We start from the raw sequence: 15320 nt of genomic DNA on the forward strand, positions 1-15320 counted from the left end.
AACTCAAAAAATTCACGATATAACAGAGAAGGAATTTAGAATCCTATCCTTAACAGAGATGGAAATAATTTTTTAAAATCAAGCAGAAATTCTGGTGCTGAAAAATTCAATTGACATACTGTAGAATGCATCAGTCTCTCAACAGCAGAACTGATCAAGCAAAAGAAAGAAGTAGTAAGCTCGAAGGCAGGCTGTTTGAAAATATACAGTCAGTGGAGACAAAAGAGAAAAAAGAAGGACAAGCGAAGCATGCCTAGCAGATCTATAAGACGGCCTCAAATGGACAAATCCCAGAGCTTTTGGCCTTAGCGAGGGAATAGCGAGAGAGAGATCAGGGTAGAAAGTTTATTCAAAGGGATAATAACTGAGAACATTCCAAACCTAGAGAAAGATATCAATAGTCAAGTACGAGAAGGTTATAGAACACCAAGCAGATTTAATGCAAATAAGACTACCTCAAGACTTTTTAACAGTCAAACTCCCAACGGTCAAGGATAAAGAAAAAATCCTAAAGGCAGCAAGAAAAAAGAAACAACATACAAAGGAGTTCCAATACATCTGGCAGCAGACTTCTCAGTAGAAGCCACACAAGCCAGGAGAGAATGGCACAACATATTTAAAGTGCTGAAAGAAAAAAAACTTTTATCCTAGAATAGTATATCCAGAAAAAATACCCATCAAACATGAAGGAGATATAAAGATTTTCCCAGACAAAAAAAGCTGAGGGTCTTCATCAACACTAGACCTATCCTACAAGAAATGCTAAAGGGAGTTCTTCAACCAGAAAGAAAAGGGCATTAACGAGCAATAAGAAATCATCTGAAGGTACAAAACTCACTGGTAATAATAAGTACACTGTCATTAAGGTTTGTAAACTACCCATATCTTGAGTAGAAAGACTAAAAGTTTAACCTATCAAAAATAATAACCATAACTTTTCAAGACATAGACAGAATAAAATATAAATAGAAACAACAAAAAGTTACAAAGCAGGGGAATAAAGTTAAAGTGTAGAGTTTTTGTTAATTTTCTCTTTGCTTATTTGTTAGTTTTTACAATCAGTATTAAGTAATCATTAGCTTAAAATAATGAGTTATAAGATGTTATTTGCCAGCCTGGGGAACATGGCCAAACACCCATCTCTACAAAAATATAAAAAATTAGCTGGGCACGGTAGCATGTGCCTATAGTCTCAGCTACTTGGGAGGCTGAAGTGAAAGATAACCTGAGTCTGGAAGGTGGAGGTTCCAGTAAGCCAAGATCACCTCACTTAGGCCAGGCGCGGTGGCTCATGCCTGTAATCCCAGCACTTTGGGAGGCCAAGGCAGGCAGATCACTTCAGGTCAGGAGTTCGAGACCAGCCTGGCCAACATGGTGAAAACTTGTCTCCACTAAAAATACAAAAAAATTAGCCAGGCACGTGGCATACACCTGTAATCATAGCTACTCTGGAGGCTGAGGCAGGAGAATCGCTTGAACAGTCTGTTGCCTACAAGAAATATACTTCATTTGTAAAGACACACATAGACTGAAAATAAAAGGATGGAAAAAGATATTCCATGCAAATGGAAACCAAAAAGAGCAGGAGTAGCTATACTTGTATCAGACAAAACAGATTTCAAGACAAAAGCTATAAAAATAGACAAAGAAGCCAGGCACAGTGGCTCACACCTCTAATCCCAGAACTTTGGGAGGCCAAGGCGGGTGGATCACCTGAGGTCAGGAGTTCAAGACCAGCCTGGCCAACGTGGCAAAACCTTTTCTTTACTAAAAATACAAAAAGTAGCTGGGCGTGGTGGTGCGAGCTGTAGTCCCAGCTACTTGGGAGGCTGAGGCAGGAGAATCACTTGAACTCAGGAGGCAGGAGGTTGCAGTGAGCCGAGATCACGCCACTGTACTCCATCCTGGGCAACAGAGCAAGACTCCATCTCCAAAAAACAAAAACAAAAAAAGAGAAACAAAGAAGGCCATTATATAATGACAAAGGGATCAATTCAGCAAGAGATATAACAATGGTAAATATATATGCATCCAGCACTGGAGCACCTAGATATATAAAACAAATATTATTAGAGCTAAAGAGAGAGTCTCCAATAGGGTAATAGCTGGAGATGTCAACTTCAGCACTGGACAAATCATCCAGACAGAAAATCAATAAAGAAATATCAGACTTGGCTGGGCGCGGTGGCTCAAGCCTGTAATCCCAGCACTTTGGGAGGCCGAGAAGGGGGGGGATCATGAGGTCAGGAGATCGAGACCATCCTGGCTAACACGGTGAAACCCCATCTCTACTAAAAATACAAAAAACTAGCCGGGCGAGGTGGCGGCACCTGTAGTCCCAGCTACTCGGGAGGTTGAGGCAGGAGAATGGCGTGAACCCGGGAGGCGGAGCTTGCAGTGAGCTGAGATCCGGCCACTGCACTCCAGCCTGGGTGACAGAGCGAGACTCCATCTCAAAAAAAAAAAAAAAGAAATATCAGACTTAATCTGCAGTGTGAACTAAATGAACCTATCAGATATTTATACAACATTTCATCCAATGGCTAGAGAATATACACATTCTTCTCCTTGGCACACAGACAGACCATATGATAGACCACAAACAAGTCTGAAAAAATTCAAAACACTGATATCATATCAGGTATCCTTTTTAACCACAATGGAATAAAATTAGAAATCAATAACAAGAGGAATTTTGGAAACAGTACAAACACATGGAAATTAATCAATACGATCCTGAATGACCAGTGTGCCAATGAAGAAATTAAAAAGAAAAATTAAAAATTTCTTGAACCAAATGAAAATGGAAACACAACATACCAAAACCTATGGGATATGTGAAAGCAGTACTAAGAGGAAAGTTTACAGCAATAAGTGCCTATGTCAAAAAAGAGAAAAACTTCAAATAAACAACCTAATGATACATCTTAAAGAACTAGAAAAACTAGAGCAAAATAAACACAAAATCAGTAGAAGAAATAGTAAAGATCAGAGCAGAAATAAATGGAAATTGAAAGTTAAATGAAACAAATAGTTGGTTTTTGAAAAGATAAACAAAATTGAGACACTTTTAGCCAGACTAGGAAAAAAAGAAAGAAGACTCAAATAAATAAAATCAGAGATTAAAGAGGAGACATTACAACCGATACTGCAGAAATTCAAAGGATCACCAGAGACTACTATGAGCAATTATATGCCAATAAACTGGAAAGACTAGAAGAAACTGAAAAATTCCTAGACACATACAACATACCAAGACTGAACCATGAAGAAATCTAAAACCTGAACAGATTAATAACAAGCAATGACATCAAAGCAGTAATTAAAAGTCTCCCAGCAAAGCCTAGAACCTGATGGCTTCACTGTTGAATTTCACCAAACATTTAAAGAAAAAGCCTAATATCAGTCCTACTCAAACTATTCTAAAAAATAGACGAGGGGCCGGGCGCGGTGGCTCAAGCCTGTAATCCCAGCACTTTGGGAGGCCGAGGCGGGCGGATCACAAGGTCAGGAGATCGAGACCATCCTGGCTCACACGGTGAAACCCCGTCTCTACTAAAAAGTACAAAAAACTAGCCGGGCGAGGTGGCGGGCGCCTGTAGTCCCAGCTACTCGGGAGGCTGAGGCAGGAGAATGGCGTGAACCCGGGAGGCGGAGCTTGCAGTGAGCTGAGATCCGGCCACTGCACTCCAGCTTGGGCGACAGAGCGAGACTCCGTCTCAAAAAAAAAAAAAAAAAAAAAAAAAATAGAGGAGGGAATACTTCCAAACTCATTCTACAAGCCCAGTATTCCCTAATAACAAAACCAGAAAAAGACATACTAAAAAAAGAAAAAAAACTACAAGTCAATGTCCCTGATGGACATTGATACAAAAATCCACAACAAAATACTAGCAAACTATATTCAACAATACATTAAAAAGATCATTCATCATTACCCCACAGACAAATCCCACAGATGCAAGAATGGTTCAACATATGCAAATCAATCAATGTGGTACATCAAATCGACACAATGAAGGACAAAAACCATATGACCATTTTGATTGATGCTGAAAAAGTATGTGATACAATTCCACATCCCTTCCTGACACAAACCCTCAAAAAACTGAGTTTAGAAAAAACATACCTCAACACAATAAAAGCCATATATGACAGACCCACAGCTAGTATCATACTGAATGGGGAAAAACTAAAAGCCTTTCCTCTAAGATCTGGAACAAGACAAGAATGCCCACTTTCACAACTGTTATTCAACATAGTGCTGTTAGTCTTAGCTAGCGCAATCAGACAAGAGAAAGAAATAAAGGTCACACAAACTGGAAAGGAAGAAGTCAAATCATCCTTGTTTGCAGACAATACAATCTTATATTTGGAAAAACCTAAAAACACCATCAAAAAACTATTAGAACTGTAAAACAAACTCAGTAAAGTTGCAGCATAAAAAATCAACATACAGGCCGGGCGCGGTGGCTCAAGCCTGTAATCCCAGCACTTTGGGAGGCCGAGACGGGCGGATCACGAGGTCAGGAGATCGAGACCATCCTGGCTAACACAGTGAAACCCCGTCTCTACTAAAAATACAAAAACTAGCCGGGCGAGGTGGCGGGCACCTGTAGTCCCAGCTACTCGGGAGGCTGAGGCAGGAGAATGGTGTAAACCCGGGAGGCGGAGCTTGCAGTGAGCTGAGATCCGGCCACTGCACTCCAGCCCAGGCGACAGAGTGAGACTCTGCCTCAAAAAAAAAAAAAAAAAAAAAAAAAAAAACAACATACAAAAATCAGTAGTATTTCTATACGCCAATGGTGAACAATTTGAAAAAGAAATTTTAAAAATCCCATTTACAATAGCCACAAATAAAATTAAATACCTAGGAATTAACTAAAGAATAAAAGATCAGGCCAAACACAGTGTCTCAAGGCCAGGCGTGGTGGCTCACGTCTGTAATCCCAGCACTTTGGGAGGCCGAGATGGGCAGATCACAAGGTCAGGAGTTCAAGACCAGCCTGGCAAACATGGTGAAATCCTGCTTCTACTAAAAAAAAAAAATAATAATAATAATACAAAAATTTGTTGGGTGTGGTGGCATGCGCCTGTAATCCCAGCTACTCAGGAGACTGAGGCAGGAGAATTACTTTAACCTGGGAGGTGGAGGTTGCTGTGAGCCAAGATCATGCCATTGTACTCCAGCCTGGGTGACAGAGCGAGACTCCATCTCAGAAAAAAAAAAAAAAAAAAAGAAGAAGAAGAAGTAAAAGATTTTAATAAAAAACTGTAGAACACTGATGAAAGAAATTCCAAAAAATGGGAAAATATTCCATGTTCATGGATTGGAAGAATCAATATCATTAAAATGTCCATTCTACCCAAAGCAATCTACAGACTCAATGCAATCTCCATCAAACTACCAATGACATTCTTCACAGAAATAGAAAAAATAATCCTAAAATTTATATGGAACCATAAAAGATCCCAAATAGTCAAAACTATCCTAAGCAAAAAGAACAAAACTGGAGGAAATATATTTTACTGACTTCAATTTTACTACAGAGCTATAGTAACCAAAACAGCATGGTACTGGCATAAAAACAGATACCTAGACCATGGAACAGAATAGAGAACCCAGAAACAAATACACACATCTACAGTGAACTCATTTTTGACAGAGGTGTCAAGAACATACAATGGGGAAAAGAGAGTGTCTTTGGGGGGAAATTGGATTATCTATATGCAGAAAATGAAACTAAACCCCTAGCTCTCATCATAGACAAAAATCAAATCAAAATCGATTAAAGACTTAAATATAAGACCTCACACTATGAAACTACTACAAGAAAACACTGGGGAAACTCTCTAGGACATTGGTCTGGGCAAAAATTTCTTGAGTAATACCCTATGAGCACAAGCAACCAAAGCAAAAATGGGCAAATGGGATCCATCAAGTTTAAAAGCTTCTGCACAGCAAAGGAAACAATCAACAAAGACAGAACCCACAGAATGGGAGAAAATATGTGCAAACTACCCATCTGACGAGGGATTAACAACCAAAATATATAAGGAATTCAAGCAACTCAATAGGAAAAAAAATCAAATAATCCAATTAAAAATAGGCAAAAGATCTGAATACACATTTTTCAAAAGAAGACATACAAATAACAAACGGGCATATGAAAAGGTACTCAACATCAATGATCATCAGAGACATGCAAATCAAAACTACAATGAGACATCATCTCACCCAGGTAAAATGGCTTTTATCCAAAAGCCATTTCTATATGCAGAAAATGAAACTAAACCCCTATCTCTCATCATATACAAAAATCAAATCAAAATCGATTAAAGACTTAAATATAAGACCTCACACTATGAAACTACTACAAGAAAACAATAATGAATGAATAATGAATGCTGGTGAGGATGTGGAGAAAAGAGAACCCTTGTACACTGTTAGTGGGAATGTAAATTAGTACAACCGCTATAGAGAACCATATAGAGGTTCCTCAAAGAACTAAAAATAGAACTACCATAACATCCAGCAATCTCACTGCTGAGTATACACCCAGAATAAAGGAAATCCATATATTGAAAAGATATCTCCACTCTCGTGTGTATTGCAGCACCGTTCACAATAGCCAAGATTCGCAAGCAACCTAAGTGTCCATCAGCAGACGAATGAATAAATCAAATGGATTCAGCCATAAAAAAGAATGAGATCCTGTCACTTGCAACAACATAGGTGGAACCGGAGGTCATGATGTTAAGTGAAACAAGCCAGGCACAGAAGGATAAACTTTCAATGTTCTCACTTATTTGTGGGAGCTAAAAATTGAAACAATTGAACTCTTGGAGATGAAGAACACAATTATGGTTACCAGAGGCTGAGAAGGATGGGTGGGGTGGGGAAGATTAATGGGTACAAAAACATAATTACACGGAATGAATAAGATCTAGTATTTGATAGCTCAACAGGGTGACTGCAGTCAACAATAATTTATTGTACCATTTTAAAATAACTAAAAGTATAAATGGAATGTTTATAATACAAATAAAGAATAAATGCTTGAGATAATGAATACCTCATTTACCCTAATGTGATTATTACACATTGTATGCTTGTATCAAAATATTTCATGTTAGCCAGGTGCAGTGGTATGTGCCTATAGTCCTGGCTACCTGTAAGACTGAGGTAGGAGGATCACTTGAGCCCAGGGTGTCAAGGCTGCAGTGAGCCATGATGGCACCACTGTACTCCAGCCTGGGTGACATAGTGAGACACTGTATCTAAAAAGTAAAATAATGGCCAGGCATGGTGGCTCATGCCTGTAATCCTAGCACTTTGGGAGGCCAAGGTAGGCAGATCGCCAGGAGTTCAAGACCAGCCTGGCCAACATGGTGAAACCCCATCTCTACTAAAAATACAAAAAAATTAGCAGGGCATGGTGATGAGCACCTGTAATCCCAGCTACTCGGGAGGCTGAGGCAGGAGAATCACTTGAACCCAGAGGCAGAGGCTGCAGTGAGCTAAGATTTCACAACTGTACTCCAGCCTATGTCGGAGCACAGGGCAACAGAGTAAGACTCTGTCTCAAAAAAATAAAAAGAGGCTGGGCATAGTGGCTCATGCCTGTAATCCCTGCACTTTGGGAGGGCGAGGCGAGTGGATCTCCTGAGGTCAGGAGTTTGAGACCAGCCTGGCCAACCTGGTGAAACGCCGACTGCTAAAAATACAAAAAACTAGCCAGGTATGGTGGCACGCACCTGTAATCCTAGCTACTCAGAAGGCTGAGGCAGGAGAATCGCTTGAATTCGGGAGGTGGAGTTGCAGTTAGCCGAGATCATACCACTGCACTCCAGTCTGGGTGATAGAGCAAGACTCTGTTGCAAAATAAATAAATAAACAATAAATAATCAGCTGGGCGCTGAGGTGGGCAGATCACTTGAAGTCAGGAGTTCGAGACCAGTCTGGTCAACATGGTGAAACCCCCATCTCTACTAAAAATACAAAAATTAGCTTGGCGTGGTGGCGCATGCCTGTAGTCCCAGCTACCTGGGAGGCTGAGGCAAAAGAATTGCTTGAACCTGGGAGGCAGAGGTTGCAGTAAGTCGAGATGGTACCACTGCACTCCAGTCTGGGTGACAGAGCGAGACTCCATTTCAAAAAATAACAATAAAATTAAACTATCACAAGAACAGAAAACCAAACACCGCATGTTCTCACTCATAGGTGGGAACTGAACAATGAGATCACTTGGACTCGGGAAGGGGAACATCACGCACTGGGGCCTATCATGGGGAGGGGGGAGGGGGGAGGAGGGAGGGATTGCATTGGGGAGTTATACATGATATAAATGATGAATTGATGGGTGCTGACGAGTTGATGGGTGCAGCACACCAACATGGCATAAGTATACATATGTAACAAACCTGCACGTTATGCACATGTACCCTAGAACTTAAAGTATAATAAAAAAAAATAAAAAAAATAAAAATTTTAAATAATAAAAATATAAATAAATAAATTTTTTAAAAAATCTCATGTGACCCATGAATATGTACATCTACTATGCACCCATAAAAATTAAAAGCAAAAAACTTTTTAAAAACAACAATAAAAGAAATTATGAGCTGGGAGCAGTGGTACAAGCTGAGAGATTTTACAATATATAAAAATGATCCATTTCCAGTGGGAGGCTAGATGGGAGGACCACTTGAGGCCAGAAGCCCAAGGTTATAGTGCCTGATGATCACACCCTGTAAATAGTCACTCTACTGCAGCTTGGGCAACACAGTGAAAACCCGCCTCTTAAAAACAAAACAATACAAATTAGGATACCAAAAATAGTATTTTAATCAACAGAAGGAAAAATATCTCAGCAGAATCACAGATGTTATTCATTAATTCTCCCAACCTCCAATGACACATAAGTTCCTCACATGTGAATGCTAAAAATGTTATATTCTTTATGATGGGTTTGAGTTCTATAATGGAATCCCCTCCCGTCCCCTCCCTTTCTCTCCCCTCCTTCTTTTCTTTTCTAACAGGGTCTTGTTCTGTCACCCAGGCTGGAGTCCAGTGGTGTGATCACAGCTCACTGCGGCCTTGACCTTCTGGGCTCAAGGGATCCCACCTCAGCCCCCACTATCAGTAGCTGGGACTACAGGCACGTGCCACCATGCCCACCTAATTTTTGCTTTTTTTTTTTTTTTTTTTTTTGAGATGGTCTCACTCTGTCACCCAGGCTGTAGTGCAGTGGCACGATCTCAGTTCACCGCAAGCTCTGCCTCCCAGGTTCATGCCATTCTCCTGCCTCAGCCTCCCAAGTAGCTGGGACTACAGGCGCCTGCCACCACGCCTGGCTAATTTTTTTGTATTTTTAGTAGAGACAGGCTTTCACTGTGTTAGCCAGGATGGTCTTTATCTCCTGACCTCATGATCTGCCTGCCTTGGCTTCCCAAAGGGCTGGGATTACAGGCATGAGCCACCACACCCAGCCAATTTTTGTATTTTTTATAAAGACAAAGTTTCCCCATATTGCCCAAGCTGGACTCAAACTTTTGGGCTCAAGCAATCCACCTGCCTTGGCCTCTCAAAGTGCTGGGATTACAGGTGTGAGCCACTGTGCCCAGCCACCATTTTTCTTAATGTTTAGCATTTTTATTTTCCTTATCTGAAAAATGACAAAAATATATCATAGCCATCTACAAGATGCCTTCAAATAATCTACTAATGGGCAATAACAATATTTTTCTTATATAGTAACCCAAAAGGAATCTGATTCTGTTGATTTTCTTACAGGCAACTTAAGAGCAGGGTTTAAAATAAGGAGTTGGAGTCCTGTTTTCTTTTCTAGATGAGAAAAGTGATTGAGTAAACTCAGTTCATGAAAGAAATGTCAGATTAAGTAATATATGTAAGTCACAGGAATAGAGAAGTATTGGATGAATTGTCCCCTCCTGAATTCCCATTAAGCATTTGATTATATAAACCAGCAATACTGAAATAGTATCATTTTAAAATTTGTATTATTTTAGCCTATACTCTGGTTTTAGTTCTTTTCAACTTCACCTTAAAATAAACAAGAAAATAATGTATGTGTCAAAATTAGGAGACAAAAGAAAAACTGGAAAAAAGATTGCAAACTAAGTAATCACCATGAATTAGTACCAAAGTCAGAAAAGGGGATGACTTTCCAATGGACCAATCATGGACTAAAAGTAAAACTAATATTATAAGTTACATATTTTATATAACAACTTCTAATTGGACCTTTCCTCAGCCTTTCTTCCCCCACTTCAGCCACCAAACTACTTCCTTTCTTCCGTTCACTAACAAACTTCCTGAAAGTTGCTATGTCCATTTGTTAACTACCATTCAGTCCTCAGTTCATTACAGTCTGGCAACCAGGAGGTTCACAAGGCCTCCTATAGATCCCTTGTCTATTTTAAATTTTCATCCTCCTTGACATGTCTATAGCTTCACACTGTTTGCCGGTCCTCATTTCGTAGAGTTCTCTGGTTTCTTGGCTTCTAGAAAAACAAACTCTCCAGATGCTAAGCCTACTACACAGTTTCTTCTCAGTCTCCTTTAATCATTCCCCCTTCTCTCTGGAGATGATCAGTGGTTAAATCTTTTTTCTTCTTGCACAAAAGTTGTTTTTGCTGAGGGGCAAAAGCAACTTCCAAACCTGTTGCTTTTGCCCCTCAACCCCTGGCTTCAACCATCATGTCTATTAACCCTCTGTAAACACTAGAATAACTTATGGAGCTTTTAAAAATACAGATGGCACTTCAGGTTCCAGCAATATGACAGACAAAGGGTCCAAAAACATCTCCAGTAAAAATCCCAGTTAACATTCAATAGAAAACGTATATAATGTTTTATATATGATGTTTTATATATAATATATGATTTATATTTGTTTTTATATAATAATATAGTATTACATATCCTACTTTTATAAATATATAATTTTAATACATGGCTGAACTAGCAGTAACATGAAAGAATTCCTTAGAGGCCCCAGAAACAACAACAAAGTATAGATTCAGAGCAGTAAGCATTTACCTTGTGGGTATCCAATGATCTCTGGTGGGCAACAGCCTGGCTACCAGGAGCCCTATGCAATCAGTAAGGAGGCAAAGCCTGGGACCTGAACAGGTAGGAATTCAAGGTCAGAGAACGCTCTACTAAAAAACAATGCCTTTAGGGAGATAGTGAAGATAGTACTCATCTCGGCCTTGGCTCCCAGTAGTACAGGAAAAAGGAAAAAGAGTCCTTAGAAAATTCCTGACCTTAGGAGATCGAGACCATCCTGGCTAACATGGTGAAACCCCATCTCTACTAAAAAATACAAAAAAACTAGCCGGGCGAGGTGGCGGGCGCCTATAGTCCCAGCTATTCGGGAGGCTGAGGCAGGAGAATGGTGTAAACCCGGGAGGCGGAGCTTGCAGTGAGCTGAGATCTGGCCACTGCGCTCCAGCCTGGGAGACAGAGTCTCAAAAAAAAAAAAACTAAAAAAAAAAAAAAAAAAGAAAAGAAAATTACTGACCTTATGCCTGCATTCACCCAGGTTGGGGCCTGAATTCACACCAAGTACATGACCCAAAGAAACCTTAAGTTGCTAATTTAGTTTGATTTTTGTTAATAGTGCCCCAGGTGCCTACCAGGAAGCAACATAAACCCCGTGTGGAAAAATGCACAGGAAACTCAAGCCTCAAAGAATTACCACAGATAAGTTCCAAATTACATAAACTCACAATTATATTAAAAATCACCAGCCTCATGAAGAAACAAAATACCATGAGCTAGAGTCAGGAGAAACAAAAAACTATGAAATCAGAATGCAGATATTAGAATTTTTAGATAAGGAACATAAAATAAGCATGATTCAACTGCTTAACAATACAAAAGAAGATATTGAAAGTATGCTGAAGGAACAAGAGACTATCAGAAATGATCAAGACTTAAAAAGGAACCAAAGAGAACTTCTGGAAATAAAAAACATAATAACTGAAACCTTGACACTCAATGGGGAGTTAAAAAAAAAAGATTAAGCACAGCTAAAAAGTAATGAACAGGAAAGCAAATTTGATGATTATAAAGGAAGCACTGTGATGAAACCCTGAGATGGAAAATACAAGAGATTATGAAACACAGAGGACAGAATGAAAAGACCCAACATACATCTAACAAGAGTTGTACAAGAATAAAAATGAGGAAGATACAATATTTGAAGAGATAACTGAGAACTATAAAGTCAATGAGGGGAAGAGATTATTGTCTATTTTATTCTCTGCTGCATCACCAGCCCTTGGCACATAGTGAATGGCCTATACATATCTGTGGAATTAATAACCAAAGATCCAACATATATCTATTCAGAGTTCTAAAAGGAAGAAAAATAAGAAGACACAGTAGCTGAAAAGTTTCTAGTACAGAAAATACCATTCCTTAGAGACAGAAATCACAGAAAAATCCTAGGATGACAGATTTTTTAATATTCACTAAGATACATCGTAGTGGAACTGCAGCAAGAAAGGCAAATTACCTACAAAAGAGTAACAATTAAAATGACAGCTGATGTCCAAACATCAACACAAATTAAAAAACAATGATATTTTCAAAATACTAAGAGAAAATAACCATCAAAACAATTTCATACCCAGCAAAATTTTGACTGAAAGCCAAATAAAGGCATTTTCACACAAAAACTGGGTTTGCCACCAACAGACTCTCACTTAAAAAAACCTCCCAAAGGTGTACTCCGGAAGAAAAAAAATGATCTCAAAGAAAGACACAATATGTAAGAAGGAAGGGTGAACAGAAAATGCTAAACACAAGGGTAAAACTAAATAAAAATTCAGGGCGCAGTGGCTCACACCTGTCATCCCAGCACTTTAGGAGGCCAAGGTGGGAGGATCCCCCTTGAGCCCAGGAGTTTGAGCCCAGCTTGGGCAACATAGCAGGACCTTATGTCTACTAAAAATAAAAAAATATATATTTAGCTGGGTGTGGTGGCAAGCACCTGTAGGTCCAGCTACTGGGGAGGCTGGAGCAGGAGGATCCTCTGAGCCTAAGAAGTCAAGGCTGCAATGAACTATGGTCACGCCACTGTACTTGAGCTTGGGCAACAGAGTGAGGTCCCATCACTAAAAATAAATAAATAATAAATAATAAAACAATATTAACTGTACAAAAAAATCATTAATGCCTTAATTTATAGGATTAAAAATCACAGAAGAAACAAAATCCTAGACGGTAATATTTTAACTTGGGAAGTGAGGATCTGTAACCAGAATTAAAACATTCTAAAGTCTTTGCATTGTTCAAGAGGATATAAATATTAACTTTAGACTTTGTTAAGTTAAATATGCAACTGAAAATCTCCAGATTAAGTCCTGAAAGAAGAAAATAAAGTACAGCTTTCAAACCAGTAGAGGAGGGAAACAGCAATTGGGGAGGGAAATTGCTTAGACATATCTAAACATACAGTAAAGAATAAAAGGACAGAAAAAGATGTAATAAGCAAAAATCAAACTAAAGAAAACTATTATGGCTATATTAATTTTAGAGGAAACAAACTTTAACAAAAAAGCAATACTGTAAACAAACAGGGAAGCAACAGTGATATGAAATTTAAGTCACACACACACACAAAATTCTACCTGTAATCCCAGCACTTTGGGAGGCCAAGGCGGTGGATTACCTGAGGTCAGGAGTTCAAGACCAGCCTGGCCAACATGGTGAAACCCCATCTCTACTAAAAATGCAAAAATTAGCTGGGTGTGGCAGCACACGCCTGTAATCCCAGCTACTAGGGAGGCTGAGGCAGGAGAATCCCTTGAACCCGGGAGGCAGAGGTTGCAGTGAGCTGAGATTGCGCCCCCTAGCCTGGGCAACAGAGTGAGATTCCGTCTCAAAAAGAAAAGAAAAGAAAAAAGAAAAACAATTCTAAATCACCTAGTAATATAGATACAACATACACACACACAAGTTGACGAAACTACAAAGAGAAACTACAGCTCTCTTAATAACTGGTAGATCAATTGGTAAAATATCAGTAAAATATCAGTGATCTCGGCTCACTGCACGCTCTGCCTTCCAGGTGCAAGCAATTCTTGCGCCTCATCCTCCGGAGTAGCTGGGACTACAGGCACCCACCACCACACCCAGCTAATTTTTGCATTTTTAGTAGAGACAGGGTTTCACCATGCTGGTCTCAAACTCCTGACCTCATGTGACCGGCCCACCTCGGTCTCCCAAAGTGCTAGGATTGCAGGCATGAGCCACTGCCCTGCCAAGAACCCTCTTAAAGTATGTATTAATACACCACTTGATAGAAGAGGCTCAAGGAAATTAAATAATTTCCCCAAGAGCAGGCAACTGACAGGTGAAAGAGCTAAGATTTGAGCCCAAGTCAACTGCTACATTTAAGTGATTTTACTTCCTCCATATTCCTCGAACTCATTCAGAAGGCACAGAGCAGAGTCATAAGAGCACTGATTTTGGAATTAAATACAACTATATTTGAATCACAGTTGTCATTTATTGGTTGTCTCATTTTCCATTTGTAAATCGAAGATATTACCTGTCTTCAGTGGTTGCGGTAAAAACTAAAGAAAATACTCATACTCAAAACACAGTAGTTCTTACAAGTTCTTTCTATAAATCCTTAAATTCATGCTGAATAAAGAAAAACTATATTAAGCCAGAGAATTTGAAAAAAACGGGCACAGTGGCTCATGCCTGTAATCCCAGTATTTTGTGAGGCTGAGGCAGGATTGCTCAAGCCCAGGATTTCAAGACCAGCCTAGGCAACATAGTGAGACCTCATCTTTACTAAAAATCAAAACAATTAGCCAGGAATTAGCCACATTCCTGTGGTCCCAGCTGCTCAGGAAGCTGAGGCAGGAGGATCACTTGAGCCCAAGAGGTCAAGACTGCAGTAAGCCGAGATCATGCCACTGCACTCCAGCCTGGGCAACAGGGGGAGACACTGTCTCAAAAAAATAAATAAATAAAATAATTAATTAATTAATTTAATTAAAAAATAAAAATAGCCCAAAAAAGTGTGTGTGTGTGTTTTGTTTTGTTTTGTTTTGAGGCAGAGTCTTGCTCTGTCACCCAGGCTAAAGTGTAGTGGCATGATCTCGGCTCACTGCAACCTCCATCTCCCAGGCTTAAGCAATTCTCATGCCTCAGCCTCCCCAGCAGCTGGGATTACAGGTGTCCGCCCAGCTAATTTTTGTATTTTTAATAGAGACAGGGTTTTGCCATGTTACTCAGGCTGGTCTTGAACTCTTGAGCTCAGGCAATCCAC

The 15320-nt window shown here is 39.6% G+C and overlaps 1 protein-coding gene across 2 annotated transcripts in view; it reads right to left on the reverse strand.

Moving 5' to 3' along the window:
- Window positions 1–15320, reverse strand: part of ALG6 (ALG6 alpha-1,3-glucosyltransferase) — a 70822-nt gene that overhangs the window by 49403 nt on the left and 6099 nt on the right. The window contains exon 2 of one of the 2 annotated variants that reach the window (XM_030913147.1): window positions 11066–11150. The exons of the other annotated variant lie outside the window; for it this stretch is intronic. The gene's annotated coding sequence lies outside the window, so the exon portion shown is untranslated. The remainder of the gene's footprint in view (window positions 1–11065; window positions 11151–15320) is intronic. 2 annotated transcript variants of the gene reach the window in all.

Source organism: Rhinopithecus roxellana, chromosome 12 (assembly GCF_007565055.1).
Source record: "Rhinopithecus roxellana isolate Shanxi Qingling chromosome 12, ASM756505v1, whole genome shotgun sequence".
In the NCBI taxonomy this organism is placed as follows: domain Eukaryota; kingdom Metazoa; phylum Chordata; class Mammalia; order Primates; family Cercopithecidae; genus Rhinopithecus; species Rhinopithecus roxellana.